Source organism: Phocoena phocoena, chromosome 3 (assembly GCF_963924675.1).
Source record: "Phocoena phocoena chromosome 3, mPhoPho1.1, whole genome shotgun sequence".
NCBI classification, from domain to species: domain Eukaryota; kingdom Metazoa; phylum Chordata; class Mammalia; order Artiodactyla; family Phocoenidae; genus Phocoena; species Phocoena phocoena.
The window spans coordinates 159,727,405-159,734,432 of NC_089221.1; positions in this window are offsets into that span (position 1 = coordinate 159,727,405).

The window sequence follows — 7,028 nt, forward strand, 5'->3', positions numbered from 1 at the left end:
ATCTTCATCCAAGGCTGGGCCTTAGGAGTATCTCAGTTGGGTGAAGTTGTGTTATTTCCGTTTTGGAGGGAGGGGGGTCATTTTATTTCGCTGAATCACAACTCCCCCACATCCCCACCCCATACCACCACCACGCACAAGACTACAAATAGACGAGAGCCTGGCAAGGACGCCAGCAAGCACCGACCGAGCAAAACAAAGCGCCCAGTGAGGGGCTGCCAAGCCGGGAGTGGGTGGGTAAAGGGGGCCAGGCTCGCCCCTCAGTGCACCGCTCCCGCCCCCAAGAGCCTGTCTCCGGGCAGGTGTGCAGCGGCAGCCTTCTCCCTCCACCGGGGGACCAGCCCCGTTCTCTGCAGAGCTCCGGGGACAGCCCGGAAGATGAGGAAATGAGGGCGGGGGCGCGCTGCCCCAGCCTGGACAAGAGGACCAAAGCACCAGGGAGCGCATTGGGCCCGCCCCACGTGAGCGTCCGGGCCGGGGCCAAGCCCGCCCCGGGGACTGCAGCCGGGGACAGCGGCGCCTGTGACCACTACGCCGGGCCCGGACTTACCGGGGCCAGGCGCGCCGCGGAGTCCGCGGCGGCCGCTTCCTCCTCCTCCTCCTCCTCCTCACTTGACAAAATGGCGGCGACAGGAAGTGCCGGGCGCCTCGGCCCGCCCCCCGCCCGCCCCCGGCCACCCGCCCCGCCGCTGCGCCCGCGCCCCCCGCCCGCGCCCCTGCCCTGCAGCCCTGCCGGAGCCGGGGGGCGGCGGCGCCAACGGCGGGGAGCCCGCGAACCGCCCTGCCGCCAACGGCGCAGGCGGCCCTGGCCCGGCGCGAACGGCGCGGGGACGCGGGAGGCCCGCAGGCCCGAGCCCGCGTCGCCCCGGCCTCCCCGCCCCCGCGCCGCGCCGATGGCGTAGGTGCTGGCGCACCGGCCCCATTACGCAATGCAGGTTACGCGGGCCGCGCGGCGGAGCTCCGCTGGCTGCCCCGCGCCGTCCGCCGCCCCGAAGGGCACCGGTCCTCACCTGAGACGCTAGGCCGCACGCCGCCCCCGCCGGCCGCCGGCCGCCAGCCGCCGCCGCCCCCTCCTCTTCGGGCTGCCTGCGCGGCGCCGGGGCCCGCCCGCCGTTCCGCCGCGCTCACAGGCCCCGCTTGCCCGCGGGCACTGCCGGCAGCCGCCGCTGCCGCAGCCACCGCTTCGGCTCTTCGGTTGCGGGAGAGCAGAACAAACAGCCCTACCGCCGCCGCCGCCGCCGCCGCCGCCGCCGCCGCCAGCGCACTGACGTCACCGCGCACGCTGCGCGCGCGGTCACCCGCTGTCGCCGCCCGGCGTGCGCGCCCGAGACCGTGCCCGGCGAGAGCGAGCTCAAGAGAGCTGGCGGCCGGGAGGTGAGTGGAGAAAGCCGGTGCTTGCGGCCAGCGGGAAGATGAGAACCCCCCCTCAGACCAAGGGTGGGGACTGAGGAGAGATCTTGCAGACCCGAGGGAGGGGACCACGTCGTCGGACAGAAGGGACACCGCAGACCGAGGAAGGAGACACCTCAGAGGGAGGGGACCCCGCAGACCGAGAGGGGAGACACTCAGACCGAGAGGGGTCCCCCCAGACCGAGACCGAGAGGGGTCCCCCCAGACCGAGGGAAGGGACCCCGCAGAACGAGGGTGGGGACCGCGCAGACCGAGTGGGGAGGCACTCAAACCGAGAGAGGGGATCCCGCAGACCAAGAGGGGAGACACCTCAGACTGAGTGAGGGGGTCGACCTACAGACTGAGGGACGGGACCGAGGGAGACTGAAAATTGGGCCTGAGGGAAAAGATCTGAAGGCAGAGGGAGACGTCCACAAATTTAGGAAGGGACTGATGATAGACCCTCAAAGAGAAGGGGGACAGTGAGGAGAGACTCCAAAGACTGATGGCAGAGGCGGAGAAGAGACACTGTCTGAGGGAGGCCGTGCTGAGAGGAGGCTGAAGGGTGTTGAAGGAGGCTGGAGTGGGGCGGTGCTGGAACATTAAGGGAGAGAGCTGCGATGGGGGCGCTGGTGTGAGGGAAAGGAGGTGAGAGGAGGCTGTTAGCAAGGCTGGGGAGGTAGCTTTCTTGGTTGGCTGGCCAGCCACTGGGATCTAAAGACTGGAAGGTGCTGGACTTCGTGCCTAGGGCACTCTCCCTCCAGTTGTCCCCCAGCTGACCTCCTTCTCATCCTTAAGATTCAAACCACAAGCCAGCTCCATAAAACGAAGAGATTAGGCTTAGGTTGCTTACAGTTTAAAATGATAATCCTGTTAAAATTTTCAAATGGGGAACCATAACCTCCTTTCCCCTTTTGCCCTTATCGTCACTCTTTTAGCATTTTAAGTCCCATCTTTTAAAAATAGCAAGCTCAGTTATTCTAAAAAGTCCAGGTAATTAAAAAAATTCCTGATGGTACCTTCTTTCAGAACATATTGATACACTAGGATAGCAGTCAAATAGTTTTGTCTCTATTCATGGTTTGCTTGCTCTTCACCAAGGGCAATCATAAACTACTGATAGGTCCTGGGCAAACTAAAGACTTACTTTTACCCTTTATTTAATTTATTTATTTATGGCTGCGTTGGGTCCTCGTTGCTGCGCGCGGGCGTTCTCTAGTTGCTGCGAGCGGGGGCTGCTCTTCGTTGTGGTGCACGGGCTTCTCACTGCGGTGGCTTCTCTTGTTGCAGAGCACGGGCTCTAGGCACGTGGACTTCAGTAGTTGTGGCACGCGGGCTCAGTGGTTGTGGCTCCTGGGCTCTAGAGCGCAGGCTCAGTAGTTGTGCTGCACGGGCTTAGTTGCTTCTCGGCATGTGGGATCTTCCCGGACCAGGGATTGAATCCATGTCCCCTGAATTGGCAGGCGGATTCTTAACCGCTGCACCACCAGGGAAGTCCCAAGAAGGTATCATATAAAGCTGAGCTTACCCATAGTCGTTTTGTTGCATTATCTACTTAATTTATTGTTGTTGCTGAACATAAATGTTTTGGGAAGCATTTGGAGCTGCCAGTTTGCAAGTCACATAATAAAATCTTTTGTCACGCTTCATTTTAGACAATGCCATAATACCTAGTTGATTTACTGGACCCAACTAAAGGGCTTTTGGCTATGGCTAGAAGTCAGATCCAACCTGAAGAGAATTTGCAAGCTGTAAAGGCAGTTCCAAAAGTTTTCTCCAAAAATCTTGTAGGACAACAATGTCTCATTCTTTTTATCTTCCATAATGCATATCCTAACTCCTCACAGACAGCTCAAACTCAGAAAATGTTTATCCAGGGAATTCCCTGTCAGTCCAGGGTTAGGACTCCAAGCTTTCACTGCCGAAGGCGTGGGTTCAATCCCTGATGAAGGAACTACGATCCCACATGCCACGTGGCACGGCCAAAAAAAAAAAACAAAAAACAAAGAATAAAACATGAAGTACATATTTCTGACTTGTTTTAAATATATATTATTTATTTTTAGTGAAGTACTACATGAAATAATTTAAATTGAACAATACAAAAGAATATAGCAGAAAAAGTGTCCCCCTTCATTCTTCCCCTCCCCCACCAGAGTAATCACTGTTATCACTTTGATGTGTTTAGACCTGTGCTGTCTGATATGATAGCCACATGTGGCTATTGAATGCTTGAAATGTAGCTGGCCCAAGTTGAGATGTGCTTTAAGTGTGTGAAATACACATTGTACTTCAAAGATATAGTATGAAAAACATGTAAACTATCTCGCTATTAACTTTTTATATTGATTACATGTTGAAATAATTTTTTATACATTGAGTTAAATAAAATATATTATTAAATTTAATTTTACCTGTTTCTTTTTACATTTTTAACATGGCTACTAGAAAATATGAAATTACAGATATGGCTTACAATGTATTTCTGTTGGACAGCACTGGTCTAGACTTTTTAGTCTATGCAGCAGTATATCTACATATAGAAATAGTTGTGTTATAAAACAAAAGACATCATTCTGTACTTGTTAATTTGTAATATGCTTTTTTCATTTACTACATCTTGGAAGTCACTCCACATGACTACTTGGAGATCTGCCTAATTGGGAGGTAACTTGGAGAGAATATACAGTATTGTTATCTGGTATGGATATATCATAATTTATTTTACCACTCTCCTATTATGTACATTTAATTCATTTCCAGTTTTTCCATCATAATAACCAGTATTACAGTGAGATTCTTCTGCATTTCTCATTTTCTTTTCATACTTGCCAGTATTTTTACAGGTTAAAAAAATTATATAGTGTTTTCTTGAAAGCAAGGGTAAATTTATATAGCGTGATCAGCTTTGGAAAAGCTGGAGGTGTTTGATTTGCTATGGCCTGAATCCATGCCCACTTTCCAGTGAGAACTTGCCCATGAAGTTACTATAAATTCTGGAATTTATAGTTAGGTTCTAGAGACGATGAGTAACCCAAGATCACACATTTACACAGTTTAGAACTCATATCTCCTGACTCCATGAAGACTGCCTTCTCTAACCCAGAAATCGACATTTTTTGTTTGTTTTTTTGGCCTTGCCACTCAGCTTAAGGGATCCTAGTTCCCCAACCAGGGATAGAACCCGCACCCCCCGCCATGGAAGGGCAGAGTCCCAACAACTGGACCACCAGGGAACTCCCAACAAATTTTGTCTGTAAAGAGCCAGGTAGTCAATATTTAGGTTTTGTGGGCCATACAATCTCTATAACATTGCCAATCTTTGTCACTCTGTCATTGTAGTACAAAAGCAGCCATAATTAATGTGTAAATGAATGGGTGTGGCTGTGTTCCAATGAAACTTTATGGATACTAAAATTAGAATTTCATGTAAATTTCAGAAGTCACAAAATATTGTTCTTTTGGGGTTTTTTTTCAACCTTTGAAAACTATAAAATCCATTCTTAGCTGGAAGGCTGTGCAAAAACAGACAGCAGGCCAGATTTGTCCCATAGGCAGTAGTTTGCTGATCCCTGCTCTAGAACCTCAAGTGTAAAGAAATGGAAATTTCTTTACCATTATGCAGAAGTTATTCTGCTTACAACTTTTTTAAATTAATAGTTTTGGGGGAGCAGTTTTAGATTTACCTTAACATTGAGTAGAAAGTACAGAGTTCCCTTACACCCCCTCACTTCCCCCATGTTGCAGAGTGTGGTACATTGGTTAGAAATGATGGGCCAATAGTGATACATTATTATTAACTAAAGTCCATAGTTTGCATTAGGGTTCACTTTTCGTGTTGTACATCCTATGGGTTTTGACAAATGTATGACACATATTGACCATCATGTTTGCCAATATTTAACTCATAAGCTAGCTAAGAACAAAAATAAGCTTCAGAATAAAGCACTACAATTCTGTCAGCCACAAATAGGTACAAGATGGCTGTAAGGGTCATTTTGGTTTCCGCTACTTCATTAACATTTATTTTGCTGTGTTTTTGCTTAGTTTCAAAGTGTTTTACAAAAGTGTTTTTCAAAGTGTTTTACACTACCACACTTAAAATAATGAGAGTGCTGGAAGACCCAGTGTGAAGAGCCATACAATTGCAATTTTAAAAAGGCAGTGTTTTTTTTAAAAAAGTTTCAAAGTGGAAAGAAAATGCAAATGTTGCACGTGGGATAAAAGTACTCAAGAGGAAGGAGTCAGGAAGTCAAAGAAGGAATGATAGTAGGAGCTCTTATATACTGCTCGGTTGGTTCAATCATTTTAGAATACAGGTTGGCCTTGTCTGGTGAAGTTGAAGCTCTGCACACTCTACGGCCCACTAATTCCATTCCACGGAAACTCTCAGTGACACACTTAAGAAAGTTCAGCATAGCACTCTTCCTAAGAGCCCACACTGAAAACAACCTAAATGTCCACCTACCTGGTAGAATGAATAGATTGTAGTATAATGAAAATGAACAAATCACAGCCACACACAACAACACAGATGAAACTTACATACATAATGGGAAAACCAAAGAAGCAAGGCATACATGATGATTCCATTTATATGTTGATTTCTAAAACATAAAAATAGACTGAGATTTTTAGGGAAATAAAATTACAGTTTCCTGTTGCCTGAGGAGGTCTGAGCCAAGGATCCATCATCATGAAGTCCTCTGTGGAGTTAGGAGGACCGCTGCTTCTGCTTGTTTCTTTTATTTGGTTGTGTTCTGGGCAAGAGCCAGTGGAGGTGTGGGGACTATAAAGAAAGACAAGCAGGTAATTACCACTGGTTACTTGAGAGAGTGATCAGGAAGGGATGAGGAGAATGGTGTGGGTGGCCAGTTTCGGTGGTCTAGTGGTATTCTATTTCTTTTTAAAATTTATTTTCCAAATTGAAGACCTGGCATGGCCCTACTGATTCGTGTGTGTGTGGTAAAAAACACAATGTGAGATCTACCCTCTTAAACTGTTAAGTGTACAGTACTATTAACTATAAACACAGTGTTGTACAGCTGGTCTTTTTCATCTTACATGACTGGAAAGTATTCTGCTTCTTGACTGTGCATTCATTCTACTATATGTTTTATGCATATTTGTATTATATTTTACTATTTTAGGGATAAAAAAGAATGAATCATAAACAAGGAAAACTGTGCCTAAGTGAAGAGAACTGAACAGAAAAGGCTAATGATGAAGTTGACATGGACAAACTTCTGACTGTATGGCCAGGAAATGAGCAGCATTGCAAGATACCTTCTACTTTAAGACTCACACAGAAGGCTGGCAATTTGAAAGCTTAGAGGCTAAGCATGGTGGAAAGTGTTCCTGATAAAATTTCAGTCATGAGCCACTAATGGTCCCAGGGATTCAAGCCCTTATGGAATCATCATGGCATCAAAATGAACGACAATGGGTCAAGTGCGGTTGCTCCAGCTGCTAAAAAATTCTCTTCAGCATTTACCAAACAGAAAAGGTTTCTTGCCTTGACAGATCTTCACTATAGTTGAAACCAGCCTATTTTGGTGAAGGATGCCTGATAGAATTTATTTCAGCAAAGACTTCATGTGGGGGCTTCCCTGGTGGCGCAGTGGTTGAGAGTCCGCCTG